The following is a 27,257-nucleotide window of genomic DNA, read 5'->3' on the forward strand; positions in this document are numbered from 1 at the left end:
ATTTTTTTTTTTTTTTTTTTTTTTTTTTTTTGGTCTATTTTTGTTTTTTAAATCAAGACAGTATCCTAGGGTACAGAGGGCAACAAATGTGCCCACTGCATCCTTGCTATCTGGTCATTGGTATCGCCTGGGAGCTCATTAACAATGCAGAATCTCAGGTTCCACTCCAGGCCAACTAAACCAGAATTTTTACCCCAACAAGATCCCAGTGTTGGGAGACATTTCCCCATGGGTATCTCCTACTTCTTGTCTTCTGAGCAGAGGCATTGATAAATTTTGTTTTCAAGGATATTTGTATAGCAAACAGTCCCAGAAGTCAGAGATGATATCTCTCTCCAGAGCAGAGGGGGTTAATGTGTTTGCTATGAGGTTAATAAAATAAATGTCTCCCCCTAGGGCAAAGGTGGAGCAGCAGGTTAATTTGCAACTCTTCCAGAGATTGAGGTTTCCTACATTCGAGGTTTCTCAGCAGGTACAGTCTCCCAGTGGACCACTCTACAGTGCTTCATAGGATGTGAGGAGCTAGAGAAATTATTGTGAACATAAACTTCACCCTGCCTGAGTAATAAATTCTTTTGTCTCTGGACCATGAACCTCATGTCTTCTACCAGCACAAATGAAACTGTGAGAGACTAAGTTATTTGCTTTCAGGTAAGGCCTCTCCTCAGAAATGACTGATCTCCTTACCAGGTTAACCTCATAAAGTTTTCAAATGTATCATGTATAAATTTATGAATTTTCAAAATAAGTATTCAGATGTGCTAAAATTGTATTTTTCCCTCACTTTCCTTTTCTAATTCTGTTGCATCAGAAAATAGAAAGTAAGTTTTGGGGAGATTCAGTTATTAACTACTTAAACTCAATCAGTTCAAGGTTTTTCCCTCCTTGCCTTCTTTCTAGGGTGATATTTAAATTCCAGGGCCTTATGCACTGGCATGGACTGCAGTGGGAAGGACTTTAGAAGGAGAGGTAAATTCTTCTGCTATGCTGTTTTAAAGAGTTATTGATATAATTAGATAAAGTATGCAAAACACAAGTATTATGTCTAATGCATAAAAGGTGCCACTTAAAGAGAAACATCTTTTTCTTACTTTACTTGTTATTAATTAGTATTTAGAAAGAACCATTAAAAAATTCCTTTCTATATTCCTCATTTCATACATAAATGGGTAGCTCTGCCATTACTCTCCACCTCTTTAGAAGTCCTCGCAAGGAATCTTCTGATATTCCTTCTTGGACCTTACTCATTCTCCCCAAGAAGAAGAAGGACTTCTCTGACCAAGATGACTTGTGGGAGCCTCACGTCCATTAGTGCATGGCTGTGGGTTGAGCAGGGTGATTGAGATGGGGGTGACTTGTTGGAGGAGGCTCCTCCTTTGGGTTTCTGTCCCCTCTCCTATTGCATCCCTCATGGATCACAATCAAGACAGTTCTCTGCTTCCCAACTCCTGCTTGTATCCAGGTAAGATCAATTCAAGGTGGAAGAGGGTTCAAACAGCATTACCTAATCCATCTTTACCAGGGTTAATTATGACAAATTTAGATCTTAGATCCTAACTGAGCTTTTCTTCTGTTGAGGAGGTATAATTTATTACCACCCCAAATCCTCTATCTTATGAGTTTATTATTATTCTTATTATTAATATCGTTTCCTCATGGTAATCTAAGAAGTGAATTACTAAAAACTTAGAAGAAAAAGCAGAATGAGAAAACAGTATAACTGAGAAATGTTAAAACTTATTTTATTTATTTTTGCTAAAAATGCTGAGGGCTACCTCCTGTGAGAAGATGAAGCACATTTTCTAATCCTCTGATGTGACAAAGTTCTAAGATAAGTCGGGCTGTTCCTGTCTAAAATTCTTACAAGGGGAATTTATAGTTTATCCGGAGAACAGATTTCAGAAAAATTCCCAGGCATAGAAACCAAAGAGGAGAAAGAAAATGCTGGTTGGGAAAATAGATGTCAGAGGCTAACAGAAGGGATGGAGCTGTCACACTTACGGTGGGGAGTAGCCACGCAGGGTCAATAAAGCCAGGGATGAGTGTGGAGCACACAAGGGGAGAACCTACCCTCCAGAGACCAGAAAGGGGGCAATGTGAGCAACTCCACTTGGGAGGAAAGGGAATAAGTTAGAAACTGAATGCTTCTAGAAAACAGCGTTGGGCGCAGGGTGTTGGGAAAGGAGGGAAGATATCCAGAGACCTAAAAGTTAGACACACCTCCGATGTTCTCCATCTGTAGGTGATTCATCACTTCCTTGTCTTTAAAACATGAGAAGATAGACTCAGTTATTTCTCAAGTTTTCTCTAGCTCTGTCATTCTACAATTCTATGAAGAAGTTGGCACTTTTAAATCTAATTGGTTACCTTTGGCAATAGAGTGAAAGAGAGCCTTTAAATTGAAATAATCTGGGTAAAATTAAGTGAGAGCTATGTGTATGTATCAGTGTGGCTCCGAAAATTTTATCTCCTTGTGACAAACAATGGCCGTGAGTTCAGTTGATCTCTGTGAATCGGGAAGGAGTAAGAGAAGAAAGGTCCAATAGCAATAGAAAAAAAAAAGAATGAAACAGAACTCATCTTGTTTTATAAAATAATACACACATTCTTCAATATTTTTTACCAAAGGGGAATCTAGACTTCTATTTAGAGCACAGTGAATAAAAGGGGGCTCTGGAGGATGGAGGTGCCATAATCATTAATTAACATAACAATACTAGTGACAATTTGTATGAGCTCCAGAAGCAACTATGAATAAAAAGAGTTTAGTGGTCAGAGGCAGCCAGGTTGTCTCGAAAGCAAATTTTTAACTCTCTCAGAGGTCTCAGAGCCTACAAAAACTTTCACCAGATCACAGTAGAATAACAACAATAAAAAAAAAAAGTCTACTCTAACTCGTTTCTCCTAGAAGAGCTAAGAGATGGAGCATATTTTCACTTTCTCTAAGGAGACAAGATTCTTCAATGAAAATATCAAGAGATGCCTATCAGAAGTTCTGCCAAGAATATCTAGAAAGCAGTTTGTCCCTAAAAATAAAGTAAAATAAAATAACTTTTTGAGTTTCTCTGAAACAGCAAAGGAAACTCATAATTCAGCATGCCCTTGCTTTCCATTGACCTATAGGTTTATCTTTAGAACCCCACACAATTCTATACTAAAATTTGAAAGCTCTTAGGTTAGTATAGTAAGGCCAAAATTCCTGAGACACACCTGCTCGTTATCTCTATGCTAAAATGTAAATTGTTGTTTGGTACCTTTCTCTGGCACGTACTATTTAATTTTGCAAAGCACACACACACAAATGAATAAAACCACAAGGTGCTGCATATCTGTTCTCTTTCTGGGCACGGGGTTCCAAGTGTCTCTAGCTAAAAATCATTCAATTGTTACTTATTTATGCACGAATTACAAAGCTACACATTGTAATCGCTCAGTAATTAAGTTACAGGGATATAAAAATACCTTCAGCTTGGATGAGCAACTCCACTTGGTTGTGGCAATCCATGCCACGCCATACCTGCTGATGATCAAGCAGGGCTCAGAGCAATTCAGTCACTTTCGAATGCATTCCTTACTCAGAAGTCCCTCTCCTAAAATTTATTTAAAAACAGGCAGTTATTTTAACTTGATTTAGGGTAGGATTTTTTTTTATGGTTATTATTTCTGAGTCCACTGCCAACTTTCGCAAGCTTGCTCATTTACCAGAGATAATTATGTGTGATTTTCTCCTTTAATGAAAGATAAATAATTTGGCAGTCTTGTTTCACATATTTTTCTCTTTCAATACAATTCATTGTTTGGTGGGGGTGTCCTTTATTCTTGTACTAGTTAGTATGCAGAATGAAAGAGTTTTCTTTAGATCAATTGTGCTGCTTTTCTGTAAGGCACTGCTGTTCATATCAGGTTTATAAAAGACCATTGAAGGCTGACATTACATTAGGTCCTGCTCATAATGATATAGCTCTTTGTTTACAACTTACATAATTTGCAGTAGTGGCAAAGCTTCATCAAACTGGGACAAAAAGAAAAGAAAGTACATTTCTGGGAAGCTAAATAGAATGGACAAGCTTTGACCAGCTCTAGTTTTCATCATATTTCTTTGACTTAATTCGGGAGCCACATTCCCAGGCCTCAATTTGGAAGAGCAGTGATTTTTGTTTTGTTTTGTTTTATTACGTGAAATGGCATAAATGTGTGTGTTTAATATTTTAAAGGTAAAGCCCGTATACGAAAATTCCGGAACATACAGCTCTAAAAGAATTATAGTCTATATCATAAACTCCCAATCAGATCTGGATTCAGACTAGATTCTCCACACTAAAGAAACATTCGTATTTAGTCTCAATAGATAAAGGTTGTACTAAAAGACAGAAATAAGTCTATCCTGTAATTCACTTCTCTCTATACCAATGCCTTCCAAAAAAACTTTCTGTGACGATGGAAATATTCTCTATCTGCACTGTCCAATATGGCAGCTTCTAGTCTTATGTGGATACTATCACATGAAATGTGGCTAGCCTTATCAAACAACTGCATTTTTAAAAGTTAATTTTAATTTATATTTATTTAAATAGCCACATGTGGCTAGTGGCTACTCTTGTGGACAGCATAGCTTTATGCTAACCCATAGGGTAGGAGCAAGTCTACCAGTTTGCTCAACTTTAAGGAATATCAGCTACCTCGCATTTGAGGTGCACCCCTCCTGAAGCTGTACCTGCACTATCAGCAGCTTTACATGCTGCTCCGTGGAGAAGTTATGTAACTGGACAGAAAGGGGAAGATGGCTCATTTTCCTCCACTATCAGGAAATCAGGACCAAATAAATCTAGCAGAGAGCCAACACCTCGAGAAACATTTAAACCTTCCCACTTCACTCCACTGTGAAACCCAAGTTATGTTCGGAACTCTTCGCTATTACTACATCGTCTCCTTAGACCACCTCCCCCTTTAAGTATGTGTATTTAAATCACACTTTGACTACAGTTTGGTTACTAAGAATAGGGTGGGAGGAAAGAGTGCTTCCCCAACAATCAGTTCTATTTCAAAGGCAGAAAGATCTTTTCAAAATGCAAACCATACTCATACCCAAGTTCATAATCAAATTTTTACTTAAATGCCTATTAGGCATGTCAGAATGCCTATCCCGACATGAAATAATCCACAAAATATAATTTCTTCTTAAACCCATTCTTCTTCCAATTGTCTCCATCTCAGCATATATCATCACCATCCACCCCGTTGCACAGGCCCAAAACAAGGCTATTTTTAATCTCCATCTTCTCTCCACCCACATTCTATACCTAATCTTGCTGATTTGACCTTCAAAATCTGTATAGAATCCTATCCTCCTTGATAAACCCTTATTGTCTCTTGCCTGATCTACCACACAGCCTCCTTACTCTCTGCATCTATCCTTATATCCTCCTATGCTCTCCATAGTCCCTCGACCACATTTTATGATGGGAAGATCTTAATAAATATTCTAGGTAAGGCCTCTAGATCTAAGCCCTGAGCACCTATCTTAACTCATATTGACTTATGTCCTATCATGGAGCATCTTTCAGAGCCTTCTTACAGTTCCCTAAACACACTAAGCTCATACCTTCCTTGCAACCGTTCACTTAATCCTCATAGACTGGAATGTAATTCCTTACATCTTCCCATACTCGCTCCCTAACTGTGGTTTTCCTGATCACCATCACCTGTTATTCTGTATCCTCATACTCTACTTAATCTTCCTCATAGCATATGCTATTACATACAATTCTATTATTTCATCATTGTTTTCTTGGCTTTTCCTATGAGAATGTATGTTCCCATGAAATCAAAGATCTCATATGACTTGTATACAGATTTTATCTCAGTATATAGAATAGTACCCAGCGTTTAAGGTGGTTAAATATTTGTTGAATAGATTAATAAAATTTGATTATGTTACTCATCCAAACAAATACACAGATACATGCAGAGATATACATACCATATAAAGAGACGCAATCATACATCTTAAAACTTTCAGAGGCTTCTCTTTGTTTTTGTGATAAAGAAAAAAGATCTTTAACATGGGTAACATGATTTTGCACAATATGGCTTCCACCTCTCCAACATCATCTCAAACCACACTCCCCCTTCTGAGCCTTCACTCTAGCCACATAAACCTCCTTTCTGTCCCGTATAGTCAACATATTCCTTTGTATTAAAGCAGTTTTGGTATGCCTACTGCTTTGAAGTTTCCTCTCTTTTCTCTTGTTCGACTTAATTCCCACTGATCATTCATATATTAGAATGAGAATCATTTCCACATGGAAACATCTGGTGAACTCCCTAAATAAGTGAAATCTTCCTATTTAAGCTTTAGACTCCCATAAATGAATAAATGGATGAATGAAATGAATGTCAATGATGTTGCTAATGATTATTGAGCCTCTGAGCACATCTGAGTATTGAAACTTTATCTTTACGTGCTGCTGTGGTTATTTCAAAGTAATTAAAACTCGTGTGCAGTTACACATTCGTCACATTTTCCCAACTACAAGGAATGTAGTCAGGGAAATGGAATGGACCAGCAGACTTTGCACGCTTTCCATCACCATAATGGTGACAGAGATAAAGTTGACATTGCATAAGTTACCAGAGCTTCTATTTACCTTCTGATATTTACTATGTTCCCCTAGGACAACCAGTGACATCATTTACTTCAGATAAAGTAAGTTTGACAATGCACCAAACATTAAAAGAAAAAGTGCCTGAATAAAACGGAAGCAACATTGTGTCCTGGCAAGGAGAACAGATGGATGGGCTATATATAAATGTGAGTTCATTAAACATCCGAAAATGACTACAGCAAGGATTAGCATGGTGTGTACTATGTCATTTTCATGAGCATATTTTCTAAATATCATTTACAAAAAGAATATAACAGAAAAGGTTATTAAGAAAAAGATCAAAAGGCATATACTAAAATGTGAGAATTTAGAAGATTTCCTGGAGTACTAATTAATTAAATAAGTGCTTATTCACTCATTCAAAAAAAGAAAAAAAAAGAAAAGCATGCCTCTAGAAACCGCCAGATAATTAAGCAAGTCACTGAACAAAATCCTCCAGATACCCACACTGGCTCCATGTCTGAGTGGGATTCAGAGCTCTTGAAGAAATGGGGGATTGGGACAAAACCTCACAACATCCAAGGTGTCCATGGAATCAGTCTGCACTCAGATTCTGCTTTCATTATTTGTATAGGACCCTGTGTATTTAAAGGGAGAAAATCTGAGTGTCCTCAAGTAAAAGGGAGCTGACAGCCAGTGTATGTTGCATAGCACAGTAAGGCCAAGTGATACATTAGACACTGACTCAGTTTGTGTCTGTGCTGTCATCCTTAATTAACGATGACTGAATCCATCTCACATCCCTAAAGGGTTCACTTCTACTTCTGTTATCAGTTTTACCTGTCGATTTTCCTATATGATAGTCCTCCTGTCTGTTCTCTGGTCAAATGGACTCTTATACATGCAGCCATCCCTCTCACTCAAACATGGCTGTGTCCTTGCTCGCAAGCACACCAGCACTTGGTGGCTCATTAGGAAACTGACATTGACATTCCCTGAGCACCTTCTGAGTCAGCTACTTTTGAACAGCACAGGAGCTCTCAAATAGAACCAAACAATAGCACTATTGAAGCTTCCTGGCATGAAGACATAATAGTGCCCTCTGAAATGTAAAAGGATTACATAGATTAGATTTGCATTAACCATCAAAAAGTAATCCCAAACTTAGTTTTGCAGGTTCTAGGTTGTATCTTTGTATGTGCATATTTCAAGGAATATAAGCTTAATTTTCAGTACAATTAATTTCAGTTCTAACACAGAATTTTTGAAAATTTTATTTAATAAATATGTATTATGTAGGTACACAGATTTAACAGTGAAGGTGATAGTTTTTGTTGTCAATGATTTTACAGTTCATTGGTAAATACAAAGATGTAAATATACTATTATGTTGCAAAATAATATGTTCTCTCATAGGGCAAATGCAGGGTTTAGGGAAGTAAGTGAAAGTCATTGGGCTCTTCCTTTGACAATCACGGACAGCTTCCCTGAAGAAGTGATGTTTCAACTGAGATCTGAACTAAACTTTGAGTTGGACACACAAGTTGGGTGGAGTAACTGTAAGGGAAGTGGGCTGGAAAAGATCTAGACAAAGAAAACATTGTGTCATCTTGAGCCAGAAGTATCAAAATTTAATAATATTCTCAAATCCCAGAAATCTCTAGGATAAAAAGATTAAAGAGACACAAAACCGTCATTTCCACATGGGAAGAGAAAAACATGCATGATGTTCTTCCATTGATATAACTGTCACGTAGGTGAGGTTTGTGGTAAGCAGAGGTCAAGTTTGACTTATTAGATTATATTTAAATGGCCTCTGAGGTAATGACAACAGGCATAAAAAGATCTTATTATTATAAGATGTATTTGATAGAATTTGGTCCTCAGCTCTTCAACAAGAACATAAAAAAACAAAATCTTTATCATAGGCAGGGAAATAATTTTCCTCCAGACTCAAGTAATTTGGCAAGTGAAATAGGGTCTCCATCAAAGATAACTGAGACCAATGAAGATAAATATGCCAATGTGTCATACTCTTTCTTCCTAACCACATGTAAATACTTATATCTTAAATCAACATTTATTTCCCGAAGATACTTGGCTAAGCATGAAGATTTTTAAATGAGCAAAATGAAGTCATCTTTCCAAAAAGAACAGATGAGAAAAAAAAACAATGATTTTAACACTGTGTGACAAATTCTAAGACAAAAGAGGGCATAGGGAACAAAGGAGAGCAAGGAATAAAGTGCCTCGCTTGAGAAAGAGAAATTTTTAAGCTCCTAAGAGCTCACACTTTGACTTTAGGTGGGCAAGCTGGGGAGTACACTTCAGGCCTAGGGAAGATCGTGAGCAAACAGACTGTAAAGAACTAAGGAAAGCTTCCTGTGGCTGGAATGCAGGGTGTGAGGCTGAATGTGTACTGGCTAGTAGGATCAGGGAGACAGGCAAAGTCTCCTTTGGAGTTTAGGCTTTATCTTAAAGTCATTGTGGAGCCATTAAGGGATTTTTGAAGACATGCAGCAGCATGATCGGAATGGCATTTCTGAGGATCGCTTAATTGTGGTGGAAGAATTGTAGTGGAAGAATTTAAACGGGATCATTCAGACAGCAAACAGAAGTGGGGGTTCGGGTGTCTGATTTTATAACTTAGATTATTTTAATAGCTTTCAATGGCAATTGCAATTGGGATGGAAAGGAGAATATGAATTCAAAAGATCTTTACAAGGTGAAATTACAAATTGTTAAAAAATGGTCAGTGGTTAACATAAACCCTCACCCCCAAATCAGGACTTACTCATGCTCTGACGAATATGAATATATTCATGAGAAAAAATGGAATAATGTATTTGAAATAATAACTGTGCTGTCAGTTTATATGGCTACCATAAACCCAAAATTACCACTGACTTATATGGCCACTAATTTTATGGCATTACTTATCTTTCAGGAACTGAGAAGAGATAAAAGCATGCTCGCATGCTCGCAATCTCATGTGTGCGTGCATGCACACACACACATACACACACAAATTACAGAAAAAGAGGTATGTGTCAGGATGGGGGGAATACTAAATCCTTTAAACTGTTCAGATATTTTTAGGATTTTGGAAACCACTTTCCCATATGCTATTTGGTGAATTGTCATTTAAAAAATCTCAGGCATGTCATAGAAAAATGCTAAAAAATACAAATGATTGTAGGTAAGAAAACTATTTAAAACAAATGAAGGTTCACTGAGCAAAATATGCTTGATAATTTTGGCTGAAGTCTGTAGACAATATGTAGCAATAGAAGCAGGTACCTTAACATTTCTGTCAGGCAAAAAGAAACAACTCAACAAGCAACAATGAACTGATATGCAGCTAAATAAATAACCAGAAAGACACAGCACAGAGCAAATGCTTTTTATATAGCTAAACCAAGCTGGGTGGTTTAAGAGTTGGAGAAGGAAGTGCTAAATATGTAACAGCCTGGGGTCTCGATGGACCCAAATAATGGTTATTCCTGAGTAGGTCAAGAAAGAGTCAATAAAAAATAAAGCAGGAATGAATGCTGGGGTCATAGCAGGTTAATACTGTCCTTCTGGGATAAACTTGAGTTTCAAATAGCCAGAATAAAATACTTAACTCTCAAATACTGTATTATAGACTACTAGTTCTGCAAAAGCAGTTGAATAGCTAGAAAACTGATAAACTTTGTAACCAAAATCATTCTTAATATATGGGTAGAAGAATCACTTGCAATGGAATCGCAGGGAAGCTTATGAAATGCAGATAACTGGGCACCACCTCAAACCTACCAAATAGGAATTTCTAAGGGAGAAGCCTGGGAATTAATTTTTTAATCAAACATCCCAATGATTCTGTCCCTAATATATATAAACACTTTTGCTTTTTATTTTGTTTTCAAATGCCATAGTTCATATATATATAGGGATAGACAGACAGATGGATAGATAATTATATATTAGATACATAGGCAATTCCAGGCCAATTTTCTTTTGCAGCAAGCAAGAGCTGAGCTAGTTAACTGACAGCATAGTAAAGTTGTAGACTATTTAGAAAGCAGATTCTTTTAAGATAAAACATACATACATGCAACGATTAGGTAATATGAGAAGTTGTTTATAAGCAAGTGCCTAATTGTGTGGTATAGAACATGCTCACCAAGGTGAATCTAAAAAAAGGACTGTTCCTGATTCTTTTTATTCTTCGGCTTGCCTGTATCCCTTTAAAGAGTTAAGTCTTCATTACAAGCATCTGTCATAATTCATTATTATTTGCTAAATCTTTTCATAATTACACTATAAAAGATTTGTTGCAGAGTTTATGGTAAATGCATACACTTAGTAGAATACTATAGTAAACAATCTCTTCAAGGGCAGATAGTTTCTTCTCTCATTAGAGAGAAGAAATCTCTTTTACAGATACATGGGTGACAAAGTGGAACTTTAAACAGACACTATCTTCCTCCTTTTTTATTGGATCTCTGGTGAAGTAAGTGGGCTAGTGGGGTGAGGTTTGTGGGGTGATGGCAGTTGTCAATTAAACACTATAAAACTTTATAAGCTTGTAAATATGTGTATATGTTACAAATCCTAAAACTGTAAAATAACCTACTTATTGTGAAATCCATCTCTGCAGACCATGTATCTATGGTGAAATTAAACCTGAAGATTATGAAACGAAAACTACAATATAAGTTTGTAAAGACATATACATAATTTGCTATAACCTGCTTTAACTTAGATCAGCGAATCCTTCCTGTTGGCACTGCTGATAGTAAAATGAATAAAACTTGTGTTATTATCTGGTATTTTGTCCACAAAAAGTCATTATATGTTTGGGCAAGTAAGTGTACGATAATTTTTTATTCCATTGTCGACATGTTTATGTAGTGAATGCTCCTGGGAGAATAATAATTTTGATTCAAATTCTTATGAGAGTGTTACTTAGAAATGACAAATGATGAACTTGAATTCAAAAGATTGCCTTAAAAAAGGCAATTAAATCTCTTAAACATTAGAGTTGTATCTAGTTCCGGAACTCCTACTTGCCAGTCAATTCTATTCCTAGCAGGAAGGCACAGAGGGTGGCAAGGGAAGATTCAGCTTGCTGCTTGCTTTACTCTGTCCTATTTGGAAATTACTCAGCTTTGTGCCCAACTGACCTTCCCAAATTTCAGCTCTTCCCAACACAGAATCTAAAGTAAACTCATTTTTTCCCCCTCAGTGGACCAGCAACTGCAAAATGATTAAAGCAACTGACCTCATGATATAACTATAAATGGGACAGTAGCAGATAAGCAGGTAATCTCCAGGTGGGAGCCATAGAAGTCACTTCAGTATGTTATTTCCTTTAAGATTTGTTATGATGAAAGTTTAATAGCAAAAAACTCTAAAAATATTTTGCAGTAAGTCTTCATTATCCTCATATGTAAATATTGCTACTTGGTTTACTTACTCTGCTTAAGAGATTAATGATAATGAATAGGCTTCATACCTCACACATATCAAACTGATATTTCTATTTCCGGATCCTTATGTGGATGGGGTTATTATATGTCATGTTCTTATAAACTACTTGTTACAAATATCAGCACTGTAAGTATAATGGCCTTATCATGCATGTCACAAATCAGAAAAGTTACTTGTGGGGAATGTAAACCATTAGACCTATTATAAATGGAGTGGATGATTTATTTTTGGTATATACGGAAAGTCTCTATAGCTTTTCATATTGTCAAGAAACTGGAAATATTTGAGAACTCTAAGTCTGTTGCCTCTGTGTAGTTAATGACACTGGATCTAAAGTGGGGAAGGCAACAGAAGGCCTCAGAGCTGAGTAAGATACATTTAAAGGTCTCATCTCATGAGAGATCTCAGTGGGATTTCAAGCAGTGTGCAATGTGGAAGGTCAGACAAAAACTCTATAATAAATTTTTCTGTCCTAGAAAAGTCTTCTGCATAATGTATCCCCATAATCAAATGCTAAATAAAAATGATTTAAGTTTACAAGTTCACTATACTACTTGTATCTAGTTGGATATCCAAATATCTGGTCATAGAAAATAAATTTGATATAGATTGATATCCATAGAAATCTCATGACCTTTATTTAGTGAATTGTTTTAACTCCTCATTTTAAAGTCTGAACTAAACCTAAGGAATTGAAATGAACAGCTTAAAATGGCATTATTTTTCTTCCCTGAGCTTAGCTTCTGTTTAAGTGCTATAATTCATTCAAAAGGAAAGAGAACAAAAAAGGCACAGACTTGAGAATATTAAATAAGCATCATCTGAAACAGTGAATGTACATATACAAGTAGAGGTACACAATTCTGCAATTCTATTAACTCATAATTTACAGTATTCTCTAGAGAAAAAATAGTGCTAATTACCTAAAATCATGATAATTCAAAATTTCATTTACATTATTGATCCTAGCACTCTTTTGCCAACTCCAAACAGTAAAGTACTAAAGGTAAGGTGGATAAAAACATAGTAATGGACAAAGATGATTGAATATAATCACAAAATGGATTCTCTACAAAATACTATATTTAGTCCAATGCAGAAACAGTGGTTTCTTATGTGTGGCCAAGGCCACTATTGCTTCATTCGTTAATGTCTTCAAAAATGCTTAGTGAGTTTGTATTATCTGACTAGCAGTTATGTCACCGGGATTTAACAGGAAAGGCAAACAAATGAAAAGCTTAAATAATTAGAGATGGTTGTTTCATGTTGATCAGTAGATTTGCAGATTTACCAATTATCTCCTCTCTCCCCGGTCTTCCCTATAGCTAAAAAGTCAAATGAGTAGATGTTTTGCAAAAAAGGAGAAAATTGCAAATGAAGGTTAGGACTCTCTTTTGGAAGTCCTTATGTTATGCAGATGAATTGTAATTCTTCATGCTCACCTTAACAATATTTTAGCCTCCTCTGTGTTTCTGCCCAGACAACCTCCTCCATTTTCCCATGAATAGATGTAGAAAATACACAGCGATAAGGATAAAACTTATGTTATATATGTAGGATCAAGAACTGTTGCTCATCACTGTACCATGTTGCACTCCAGCTTACGACTTTGGAGTGGAGTATTTTTAAAGTCACGCAACGGTCAAACTCAAGAACATTATTTACCCAGATGTTTTTCAAGGATTGAGAGCAAGAGACAGATATCATTCACTGTCCAAGTTCCATTTGATGAGTCTTTTTGGCATTTTAATTACCTGAGCATTGGTTTTATGCAGATAGAGCTTCATGCCCATGTGTCTTTATATGGTGGCAGCAGCAGCAAAACAAACTCAGGCTCATAAGATCACCTGGGAGATCTAGACACATTGTTCTGAAAATATAATCAAATCCTGATTGTGCTAGGAAAACACAAGGAAGTTAATATAATCAATGACTAAGCAATACTTTAGGGGAGCTAGAAGAAACTAGCAACACTTCTTTGCCAGAGCAGTGTTCTGTACTATTCTGGATCCTTACTGGCAGCTTATACAAAAGCCTAGAATCAGATTAAGGATTTGCATAACTCTCTATATCATGTAGTGAGATCCACCTCATTTTATTTCTCATTATGTAGAGAATATTGATATCATAGAGATAATAATTATCACTATTTTAATTAGCATTTTAAAGATGTACCTTAAAGACGCATTTCAGTTCAGCAATAACAAAGTTAAACAAAAAATTCTCCAATGAAATTTTTGGGATTTGAAATGCTACACAAGGTCCAGAAGACCCAATGTTTGCTAAAATTTTTAAAAATTACAGAAATAGAAATAGGTTACGTTAAAACTCCAGATAGAACTAGAACTAAAATTAGGCTGGATATTCAAACAGTGAGTAGGTATGAGTTTATCGTCCTAAGCAGCATCTCTCTAAACATGGTGAAGACTGTAAGATATGTTCTCCTGCAGTTAATGTAGCAAGATAAGGACTTCGTTCCTTTAGATTTGGGCTTGCTCTTGGTGCTGTGTCGTAAACTCTGTGACATTGGGCAAACAAAATATCCTTCCTGATTCTCAGCCTCCTTCTTTAAAAGGAGATGGCAAAACCTACCTGGTAAATTTACTGAGAAAATTATTGGCTTATTCAATGTAAACATATTTGAGTGCCTAATATGCTTTTCCTTGATGTAAATTATATGTGTTCATTTCAAAAAAGGTAATAAAGCATAACAAAAAACTCGTATCACTATTCGAAAACACTCTGGCATTTTTTTCCCTAATATTGTTATCACTGCATCATAATCCCAAACCTTGCTTTATTCACTAAACATTATATCATGCAAGGCAGCTCTGTGGAACAGAAAGCACATGGATTTTGAAATGGAAGATCAAGGAGTCTGAATCCCAGCTCTTCCATTGAATTGAACAAGTTGCTTAAACTCCATGAGCCTCAATTTCTTTACTTAGATAATGGGGATAACATTAGCTACTTTATAGGCTCATTTAAGGAGCTAAGGAATGTAAAAAGCCTAGCACAGAGTTTGGTGTAAAAGTCAACAATACATGTTAGTTCATTTCCATTCTACATGCAAAGCTAATGAGGTCAAGACAAGGGAGCTATCAGGCAAACCACCTATCAATCAACTAAGAACCATGTTCATGACTTCAGTGCTTTGAAAGGTGCCAGGAAGGTACGTGTAGTGTGTGTGTGCATGTGTGTGTGTGTGTGTGTGTGTGTGTGTGTGTGTGTGTGCATACATGTGCATTTCCTTAAGACCTGCTAGAGTGAAAGCTCCTCCAGGGGCAGGGACAGGGAGATGAATGGTTTCTGAAGGACCCTCCCCTCCTTGAGGAAATCTGAGGCAGGATGCTGATCACTCTACAGTCTTGCTTGGTATCTGTCACCAGTCAGAAATCGACCGCCTTCTGTTTTAGAATCTGCTTGGTTGTTTGCCCCTGTATAGTCTCTAAGCAGCAGGCATCTCCATCCTGCACCTTAGAGCTGGCATGACAAGATGGCACGCTGAGATTTTGCAAGCTCTGAACCAAAAAGGTTATTTTTCAGCTCATCGTGGCTCAGGGAATCTAAGAAGAGTGCAAGGTAATAAAATCAAGACTCTGCCAACAAAATTACCCCTTATTCCCTGCCATTAAGATAGTTCTGCTTTACTCTGCAGGATATAAAGAGGATTTAGTTGAATAAATCCTATTATTTATTACAGCCACCATTTACTACAGAAATAATTTCCACTCGCCTGCTTAGGAAAATGGGTGAATTACCAGATCATCACTTATGGCCACAGGAACATAAGTCTCCTAGATAGCAGTGAACTCCAAGCTGCAGATAAAAAAGATTCGAGATGATAGAGACTTAGAAGGTGATAGAGCAAGGAATGGCAGTTTCTGACTTTCTAGCATTTACTTTGAAAGTCACAGAAATACGGAAAACTTTTAGAGAAAGCAAGGTGAGCTGCAGACATGGAAGTGCAGGCTTCCAAGTCTATTCACACAGAAATTTAACCCCAAAGAGAGGCAAGGATTTGACCACAATCCACAGACAGTTAAATTTCCAGCTTTCATATAAAATTGTTGAAAATAAGAGTACATGTGGTCCTTTTGAATAAACACATTCTTTCATTCTCATTCAATCAAACTCAAAATGAAAAAAAAAGCTCGGATGCATTTAAGTTCTCTGACAGTTAAATGCATTTGTAACATTGTTGATAAAGGAAAAATTATATACTTTAATGTATTAAAGAGAGGCCTATATCTCCTTCCACCTTTGAAAGTTTATATCTATAATTTTCCCTTTCTGAAGCTGTGATCATTCCAACCCATTATGGTAAGTTAAAAATAAAATAATAACGCTTTTAAAAATCACACAAACATTTTCAGCATTTTTTTTTGAAAAGTAATGGCCTTTAGTTGGTTTCTAACTTGCTACTTCTGCTGAATGAATATTAGCAAAATAACTTTTATATATATAATCAAATAATTTTAAAAGCTTTTAAATAACTGCCAACTTTGTCTTCCAGTGTAGCTTCTTTTTAGTAAAAGGCTGTTAAAATCCACAGGTACTTTTGAATAGCTGTTTTTTCTAGAATGTTTCTTAAGTAGTGAAGAATTCCTAGCCACCTGGGGAGCCAGGAAGGATACAGGATTTGACCAGATACTGGAACAGTTCTCTAAGAAGTCAGATTCTGGCTTTTAAGGTCCCGCCACCTTGATGGCCATTTGACTTTAAACAAGTTACTTAGCTCTATGAAATACAACATATACTTCTGCTTCCCACATTAGATTGCAGGCCAGGAAAGGAGTGTTTTGGAAAAAAAAAAAGTATGAAAACTTTGTTATTTATCTAGATTAAAAAAGTATTAAAAGTTCTATAACATCAAATATTATAAAAATACATACTATAGGGAGTGAAATCCCTCCATTAGCCCATCTGCCAGACATAATTGTCTTCAATACTTTTAATATCTCTCTACCTATTTTTGTGTATTATTATTTTTATTGTGATTATTTTACTTTTTAAACTAAAATAGAATCATGATATACACATTGTTCAGCAGCTTCTGTTTTACTTTGTAAGGCTACATTCATAGTATGGAATTATTTCATTATGGATAACAACTCAGAATGTTCCTATGTACTGGGTATTTAATGACTGCTCTACTGAGGGGTATTTGAATTGATTCTCATTTCTTCTCATAAACACGATGTAGTTAAATTTACTTATAAATTTCTTAATATGCACACACATTTTCCTTAAGGAGAAACTTGAGAAGTGGCAGTAGCAATAAAGGATCAAAATTATACACGTGTCAGATTTTAATAGATCTGTCCAACTGACCTGCAAAAATGTACCAATCTATAACTTCATCAATAGTGTTTGAGAGTGCTCATGTCTTGCAACTTTTTCTTTTCTTCTTCTATTCGCTATCGAATCTATTATAGTTCTTGGCATATAATCCAAAAGCACTATTTTCTTGAATGAGTGAATAAAAGCATTGATGTTAAATGATCAAATAGTTTATTTACAGAGTTATCAATATATAAATACATGCATGTACCTTTATAAATGTCATATTACATACCTCAGATTCAACAAGCATCCCAAATAGATCTATTTAGAGGATTGGAGATGTGAAATTCTCCATGCTTCAGTAAATTGCAATTATTTAGTTAAGTATAATTTGCAGCTTCTGAGCAAAGGAGACTGTCATGTTACGGTTTTTGGCATTTTCCAGAATATACACTTGTATTTTAAAGTCTTGAGATCAATGTAGCATCTCTATAATAACTTTTGTTAGGAGCACTCAACTACACTAAAGATAGATTTATGATGTCTCTACACTGAAATGTAAGCTTTCTCTTCAAAGCAATGAACTAGTTTTTCTGAATACAAAGTGTTCCCTGAAAGCAACCTCTGTTTATAAGCTGCTTAACTCTTAGAAGGCAAAGAGTTACACATGTCTAAGTTATTATTTGGGGGTAGCAGTAACCTGGACTTCGAGAGGACTGAACTGACTTGATATTGTAATCAACACAAGTGTCCCTTCACTTTATGTAAGAGATGCTAAGGGGGAAAAAAGCAGGTATCAAATTATATTTTAATTCCCCAGAAGAGACAGAGTACTCTAGACAGGAAACCCACTTAAGATAGTATAGAATATAGTTTACAGAATAACTGATGGATTCTTAGAAAAATGACATTTTTATTACTTTGATTTTTTTTGATCTATAACTTCACCTTAAGAATGCATAATTGGCACGTATGAATAGTGTCAAAGAGTAAAATTCAGAATGTGAGTTTTGTTCTTAATGGTAGTAGAATTGTGATGGCAAAGCTGTGAGGTCATTTGGGCTACCAAGGCAAGAAAAGACTCAGAACCTAACAGCCAAGGTGACATTGAAACAAGAGATCAAGGAAAAGAAGTGGCTTAAATGCAAGTAAATATCCCTGAGGCAGAGGTCATGAAGACTCAGAGAGTCAAGAGAGATAAGTGGCAGAAATGAGGTAGATAGATGGGAAAAGAACTAACATGTATTGATTTTTCAAGATATACCAGGGACTATGGCAACATCTTTTCGGACAGCTTGTATTTCTCTTAATCCTCCCAACTACCTCTGACAGTCATTTACACTGCTATTTACAGAAAAGGAACTGAGCCTTAGAGAACCTAAGTGGCTTTCCCAATGGATACTCAATTGATAAAAGTCAAGTTTAAAGCAACAAAAAGGATGCTCTTTGACCCACCCCAGGCTACAGGCCACTGTAACGACCCAAGTCAGAACAATCTGTCTCACAGTAGAAAGAGAATGTGTTTCTGAAGTAAGCTTCTGAAACTCTCCCTATGAGCATAGAAAGTAGTATCTGGTTTCCTGATATGAGATTGAAATTAGTCTAGAAGTTTCTCTAAGCATATTTCCTGGTCCATATCCATAAACATTGTCTGGTTTCTACTAAAAATGCCCAGCCATATCTGTTACATCAGCGTCTTCTGGGTTTGGAGTACTTAGGAAAGAGAATTTTAGCAAGCATTCCATGTGGCTTTTAAATGCAGTGATGCTTTAGGAATGCTGATTCAAAGGCTTACTGTTACTGGTAACGGTATAAACCTACACATATAGCATATCCAGACAAAGCTGGTATTTAAAATTCAGAGGAGAGTCATCCAGTTTTCCAATATCTGAATATGACTGAAAATGATAATAAGATGAAGGAAAGAATGAATTCTATCTTTTAGTGATGAATTAGGTAATAAAGCAGAAGAAAGTGAAATACATATTGCAAATCAATTTCAAGAATTGTCAAATAACAAATAACAGAATCGCTAAACACTAATAACAGAAATATCAGTTACATTAAAGCAAATTAAAAGGATTAAAATGATAAACTATCCAATTTTGATATCACTTATGGGATTTTAGACCTCTGAAGCAAGATATGACAGTAGTAGAAGGAAAACAGCTCTAGAGTTTCAGACACTTTAGAACAAGGGCTCAGGTAATTCAAGTTCTACATTCAATTTAATTACCAATTAATCTCCGCTTGAATCTGGTACACACTGTATATGAAGGCCAAGGAGACCAAGGACCAGAAATACATAAGACTCAATTGAGAATTTTACATAAAAATGTTCTAGAGGGGAAATGGGAATTCTTCCTAGACCACTTTAGCCCTAGGATAAACTCTGTTTTTCTATATTTCGAGCAGAAAAGAAATTTCATTAGGAAAAAAAAAAATCTCCCCCCATGCCACATGGCTTTCAGAAATAGTTTTATTTTTGTGTGTGTTATTTGCTTTTTAAATACCAGTTATGCCTACAATAATTTCCTGATCCACTCACTTAGCATAATCACTCACATCTTCCAGACATGATATTCAAGCAGAAAGAGATTTTTGACCCATGAGTACATGGATAAGTTAAATAGTCATCCAAGTAAATATAGTTACATTTACTATGTTTTATCTATGCTCTTAGCACTGTTTAAATATTTATGTGATTAATCTAAATTAACTTTCATAACGATTCTGTGATATATATTATGAATATCTTCATTTATTGAATAAGAAAATGAATATCAGAAAGACTGGAAACTTTAGGAAATCTGGTTTTAGAGTCCAAATCTTACCTACCATGCTACACTAACAGCAATAGTAAGTACAAATGGGAATATATCTGGTATCTAATTCAACACAAATGTCTTCAACAGGGGACACTTCATTATTTAAGGAAAATAAATGCCAAGTTTTATAAAAATACATATAGCAGATGAATGTAATAAGTGTCATAGAAAGTATAGATTCTGTTTTGATTCTACCTATCTTATCTTCCAGCATCTATATTTACAATGAGAATCAAAGTTTATATTGACAAAGCTAACTCTGAGAGTTTCTAAAGTTTATTTTCAAAAAGGAAAGAAAAATAGAAACGGCTTCGTATAAATAAATAATATGTAACTAATTGTTACATATTCTATTTAATTCTTTGAAAATTGAAAATTCACATGTGGTTTTGGAACAAGGTAGACTGGGGTTCAAATCCAAGCTTAGTGCTCTTGTCCAGGTCACTTTACTAGGCTAAGCCTCAGTCTTCTAACACTGTAAATTAAAGAGGAAGACTAATAATTATTACTCATTGCTGTTCATGGACAGGCTGCATCAGAATCCTTTGGGGTGCTGGCTAAAGCTATAGATCTTTAGGACTTAGCCCAACATATGTTAAATCAAAATTTCTGATATTAAGGCTCAGCATTTTAACTAAGCTCTCCAAATGAACTTGAATGCATTGAATTATAAAAACTACTGGACTAGACTACTTAAAAATTTCTAAGACACCATCTTCCAATTGTGTCCAAATAAATTACAGCCTTTCTGCCCCCTGTTTTAAAGAAAAGATTAAAGAGCTCATAATTTAATTTTATTAAAAATATAATTGACAATGATTAATAAAGATCCTATTTATTATTATAAAATCAGAAAGCAGGAAAGTACTTTGCAAAGTTATTTGACCTTTTCCGTTTAATTAAGACTAGTTTCAGCAAGCTTGAAATACCACATCTGTAAGAGGGTTTTTCTCAATTACTCTATTTTTCCAAAAATTCAATAGACTCCAAAAATTATCAGCAGATGCCCAGATAGTTACAATTCCATGTAAATACTAAATTCTACTATTACAAGCTCGAGAAAATATTGCTTGAAAATTGCTTTATGTAAAAACGTAATTTATATTTACCTATGATTTATTCACCACAATTAAACAGTGAACTTAAAACACTAGAGCACCATAAGGTTTCCAAGTGGTACCTTAACCAATTACAAGGAAAAATTATGATTCTGCCTTGTCTCATAAAAGTAATTCCTTCACTAATTTTAACTCTAACAATACAAGACATATAACGTTATCTAGAAATAAGTCAAAATAAAGTGAATTGACATATATCATGCCAAAATAAATTTTCTAATCAAAATGTCTCAATATAATTAATAGTGCTAAAAAATTATTTGCTAAAAGACCTACTTAATTAAAAATGTTTAAATAGACCTACAGCTCAACAACAAAATAAACTAATTTTTAAAAATGGGCAAAGGGCTGGAATAGACAATTCTCCAAAGAGGGTATACGAATGGTCAATTAGCACATGAAAAGAGATTCAACATCGCTAATCATTAGATAGATATAAATCAAAACCACAATGAAATATTACCTCACATCCATGTTTTGTTGTTGTTGTTGTTGTTTTTAACTATTAAGAGAAAATAAGTGTTGGAAAGATGTGGAGAAATTGGAACTCATTTGCATTGTTGGTGAGGATGTAAAATGATACAGCTGTTATAGAAACAGTATGGTGTTTCTTCAAAAATTATGAATAGAATTATCATATAAAATCCAGCAATTGCATTTCTGGGCAAATATCCAAAAGAATTGAAAGCAGGGTCGTGAAGAGATATTTGTACGCCAATAGAATAGCAGCATTATTCACAATAGCCAAACATAGAAGCAACCCAAGTATTCATCAATAGATGAATGAATAAGCAATGGAATATTATTTAGCTTTAAAAAGGAAGGAAATTCCAATACATGCTGCGAGATGGATGAAGCTTGAGAACATTATGCCGAGTGAAATAAGTCATAAAAGGACAAATAACTGTATGATTCCACTTATGTGAGATACCTAGAGTAGCCAGATTTACAGAGACAGAAAGTAAGATGGTGGTTGCTAGGTGCTGATGAGAGAGAATAGTGAGGTGTTACTGTTTAATGGGATCAGAGTTTCAGTTTTGTAAATTAAAAAGAATTCTGTAAAAGATTGGTGGTGATGGCAACACGACAATGAGAATGCCACTGTACTGTAGACTCAAAAACAATTAAGATGGTAAATTTTATGTTATGTGTATTTTACAAAATATTCTTTAAAGTTTAAAAAAAAAGAGATTTTTCTTTGCTGCCTTTGTGACCCTACAAATTCATATTATTGCCACTTAGAAGCACATCACTCAGTACCAGCCTCTCAAGCTCTCCAGCCAGTATCATTTCCAGGTTGATCATCCCAGTATTGACTATCTTCTCCTTTTCCCACTGTCTTTACAAAAATATATGTCTGGAAGTCTACCCTCTGGAGCTCAGATTTTTACCTTCTAAAGTGATGTTTAATTGTCCTGGTAAACTAGTACCTGCAAATGCATGAAATCATGGTTTCATTACCTTGGTTTTTTATCCCTATGATATTATGTATCAGTGTTAATTAATATATAGGCATCATGAACACACAAAATAAATGTTTTTCAAATGAAATTTTTCTGAGGAGAGGGTCTACAGTTTGTGTTGAAGTTTTTGAACCAAGAACACACACACACACACACAACACACACACACACACACACACACACACACACACATACTCTCTCTCTCTCTCTTCTCTCCTGGGGCAATGTTCAAGTATTTTCAGAAGTATGATAGGTCAATAGGAAGATGGTTATTGAGAGAACTCTCATATGCTCAACCACATATATGCAGGCCCTGTACAAGATAAACATTATCAATCTTTAAAAGAGAATTATTTATAAACCTAAAACCAAGACTTGACTACTATTCAAAATTTTAAATAAATTCTGTCTTTACATTTATCTTAGATGATGATCACTAAGAAACTCCATAGCATTTTATATCTGTGATAGTTATTCATCATGAGAGACTCATTGGACACTTAGAAGACACTTAAGTCGATATACTTGTTCAAACAAGGCTGTAACACAAATGAGAAGTAAGGTAAAGATTCATTTTCTCCTAATTATTGCTTTATAACACTTCTATGCTCTGTGATTAATCCAGCATAAGGACAACTGTTAGTGGATTCACTGGTAAGACAAATTTGAAAAGCAGACCTATGATTAATAGCAATAATTGTAATTCTGGACCCTGAAGGTAATTTGAAGCAAATAAAATACCTACTTTTTCTTCTCCTTCTCCTTCTTCTTTTATAACTGTTGTGAACTCCTTGAGTACAGAAACTGTGTGTTACTACTTTGTATTCCCAGCAGCTAAAACTTGAACTAGAATGTAGTTTTTTATGTAATGACTATTTAACTGACCTATGAAATGAATATCTTCAATAAGAGTTCGGTTTTCTTTCCTTTTCGGTGGGAAGGTGGAGTAGGATTTTAGAGGTATCAGTTGAATATTAACATACACTTTTAATAAAAGACTAAAAAACTGCAGTTTATCAGTCAAATGTAGAGAAAACTGAAGTATATGTGAAGAAATCCACACAAAGAAAAAGGTGTTTCCCCCAGGCAGAACAAATAGAAAGTTTAGAAATGTAAGTGGTAAGGTTCAATGAGAATTTTTTAATTGGAATGGAAAATTGACAAGTTTGACATCTATTTCTCTGATGATTGAAATAATAATAAGGGAATTGATTTTAATCTGATTAGGATGACTCAGAAATGATTGTGCATAAAATTCACAGTGATGAAGTCTGAGTAACTGACTTTTCCAAAGATCATAAAATTTTAAAAACTGTTTACATTATACCAAAAAAAGATCTAATCTAAGTTATAAAAAATATTAGATGTGAGCAATGTTATGTGATATGGAGAAAAAGTAAAATGCAAAATGATGCCTTATTAATGAATGTGAGGTTCTGAAATTGTAATTAGAATTTGAGTTACATATAATTAAATCTATATTTTATTCCAAAAGAATTGAATTACAATAAAGCAATAAAACCCATTTAAAACATAAAAATTCCAATTTTGTTTTTCTGCTTTATGCTATGGGAGACTCATTTTTAGTGTATAGAAACCCATCTGAAATTTAAGTGTACGCATCCTGTTTATAAATCAAAGGGAGTAAAAAAATAAAAATAAAACTTGCTTTTATATTTTACAAACAGCTTTTTATAGATTAAATAAATGCCAGGAAAACTTGAAACACAGAGTTTTACAAACAGGGATTACGAGGGATTGCTGCATGCTCTCTTCCTGCTCTTTAAAGCATACTATACTATCTTCTGTTTGAAGGATTCTCATACAAAGCTCACTGGAGAACACAATTCTTCTCTAATGCTTAGTAAAACTGTAAGCTGAAATTCCATCACTGAGGAATCAGATTTTTTCTGACCCTCCAAATGGAAATTTCTTGGAATCTAAAGCAGTTAAACAATTAAAAAACAATCTTTTTCTGGGTTCTGAAGCTAGATGTGAAGCTCTCTTAGCTCTGGATCTGAGAACACTGACCCTACCCTCCAGGCTGCATGTCCCCAGGTTTCTCCAGCAGGGGGCGCCTGACCGAGTTTGGCCGGTGGCAGGTCCTGGCAGGAGACAGCACTAGAGAAAGGGAAAAGGGGAATTTCCTCCCTCCCTCTCTGTCAAGGCTTGTCTTTCATATAGCATTATTATCACCCGTAATTACAGATTACGAGATATTAAATGAGACTTCTTCTATTGTCTAGAAATTTTCACTACTGCCATAAGTATGAGTACAATGCTTGTTAAGCAACCAGATATCCTAAAAAGACACTTTAGATACATCCTTTCAGGACTGACTAAATGACAGCAAAAGTGGTAGAGTGACCACCACCTCACCCAAGCTACTTAAAAGAAGACTAGGGATTTGAGTTAAAATTCTTTGAAAAATGATAAAGGTAAAGAGTAATTATATTTTTATCCTCCCATCTCCTTCGGATAAAATGCAGTAGCATTTCCACCCCAAAAGAAACATTCATGGAGGTAGGCTACAAAAGGGGAGATGAGAATTTTCCTTCTGGGCTGGAAGCTCAGGGAGCTGCAGAAGTCAAAGCCTCTTCCCCAGGTGACTAACCACAGAGATGAAGTACCGCGAGTGAGTTTTTAGAATGTGACTTGTATCACCAAGATTCTAGAACTTGATGGGACACAGAGACTGATGCTTGCTTTTCACTTGGAGAAAGCGTAGTTCTGGCTAGAGTATCACATTTGCCTATTTTCTTCTAAACCTTATTCTGTTGATCTAGTCTTGGAAGCAAGTCAGCAGGGAAGAATAAGGAGGAGGTAAAGAAAGAATAAAAGAACAAAACATGTTCTTTCATTAAGCAGCTTAAATGTCAGAAAAATAAAGCCCATAATGTTTAGACAATCCAATAAACCATTTAAGATGTTTTAAGCTACTGAGTCCCTATCCTTTGTAAAAGTTAGCTGTAGAGGGCAAGAATCTTGATGGACTTCTTTGCCTTGTGTCTTCGGCATCTAAAATGCAATCTTGTACAAGGTCAAATCTCAATAATTAATTAAATAAGTAAAAAATGGAATGATTATTAAAAAAGGATCTAAATTAAGTTCTATGCCAATAAGAAAGCAAATTACACATCAAGCTCATGATTTTTATTTACTTCTCTCTAATGCTTGTTGTTATAATAATTGATTGAATGGTAAAAGTTTCACTCAACTATGTATTTTATCTAAATCATCAAAGAATTTTTATTCCCTATTCTTCACTCCCACCCTCACATATATACAAATGTACTGATTTAGCTGCCTTTTTTTCTTTATTTTTCCTATTATTACTGACTGTTTAATGGAATAACTAGATATTTTGGTTTCACGTCATCATAGCCAAGTGTGCAGTAATTAAAAAGATGATTTCAAATACCATTTACATTTAACAAGATATACCAACTTTGCCATATGTTTTCTACCCTTGTCAACTTGTTTATGTGGCATTTTATCTGCAGGCAACAGCTTTGTTCCTCATGGCTGGAGTCACATACTGTGAAAGCAAATGGAATAAAAGGTAGAGAGAAACTGCTCAGTGAATTCACCTGAGCATAAAGCAGCAGCTCACATTGAGACTTTGGAGTTTATTCTAGGAAAACTCACAGCACAACCAAAGAAACACAGTAAACACAGGGTTCTTCAAAGTCCCCTTTCCTAAATTCTGAACAGGGTATCCAAACTCCAGTGGCAGCTGAGTAGGAGAAGTTCTGTGTCTGTTGGTGCACATGTCACCACATGCCACATATGTATATGATTTTGTTCCCCAGAAAGATTCCCCCCTGCCAAAAAAAATAATAATATCATCAGTAGTCATGTTTAGTGAGAGGGACTGGTGAGATGAAGAGTAATATTTTTGCTTTTTGCTTTATAACTATCTATACTGATTGTATATTTTTTTCAAGTTTTAGGATTATTTTAGGATTAATTTTTTTTTTTATTTTTTAGGCGAGGCAACTCTTGGTTGACCTCACAGATTGCAAGGACCTTGTCAGCTTACAATCCCTTATTTTTTTATTTTTTACGCCTACAGCACCTGGTCTTCCTAGGTGGTCTCCCATCCAAGTACTAACAAGGCCCGACTCTGCTTAGCTTCTGAGATCAGATGGGATCGGGCTTGGTCAAGGGAGCATGGCCATAGACTAGGATTAATTAAAATAAGTTTTTACCACCTTAGTTCGAGGTTTGATGAGAAAGGATAATTATATTCTTATGGGTCCTTATCCTTGCTCTTTTTCAGTCAATGGAAGAATGTCTCTTCTTTTAGCTGGCCACAGAAAACACAATACAACAGCATTAACTGTGTATCTTGTTGCCATAGCCTGTCTAAAGAAATGGCCATTGGACACTTTCACTTAAAGGAACATTCAGTTGCGACACTATCAATATGATTGAACAGGAAAGCATTGAGTCACTTAGGTTTGAGCTCCTCAGGGACAA

The 27,257-nt window shown here is 35.3% G+C and overlaps 1 long non-coding RNA gene and 1 pseudogene across 1 annotated transcript in view; both read right to left on the reverse strand.

The window, feature by feature from the left end:
- LOC120590858 (uncharacterized) overlaps positions 1-27,257 on the reverse strand; it is a 459,896-nt gene that overhangs the window by 173,708 nt on the left and 258,931 nt on the right. The window lies entirely within an intron of this gene.
- On the reverse strand, positions 26,842-26,960 carry LOC120590978 (uncharacterized; annotated as a pseudogene).

Source organism: Pteropus medius, unplaced genomic scaffold (assembly GCF_902729225.1).
Source record: "Pteropus medius unplaced genomic scaffold, Ma_sr-lr_union100, whole genome shotgun sequence".
Lineage (NCBI taxonomy): Eukaryota > Metazoa > Chordata > Mammalia > Chiroptera > Pteropodidae > Pteropus > Pteropus medius.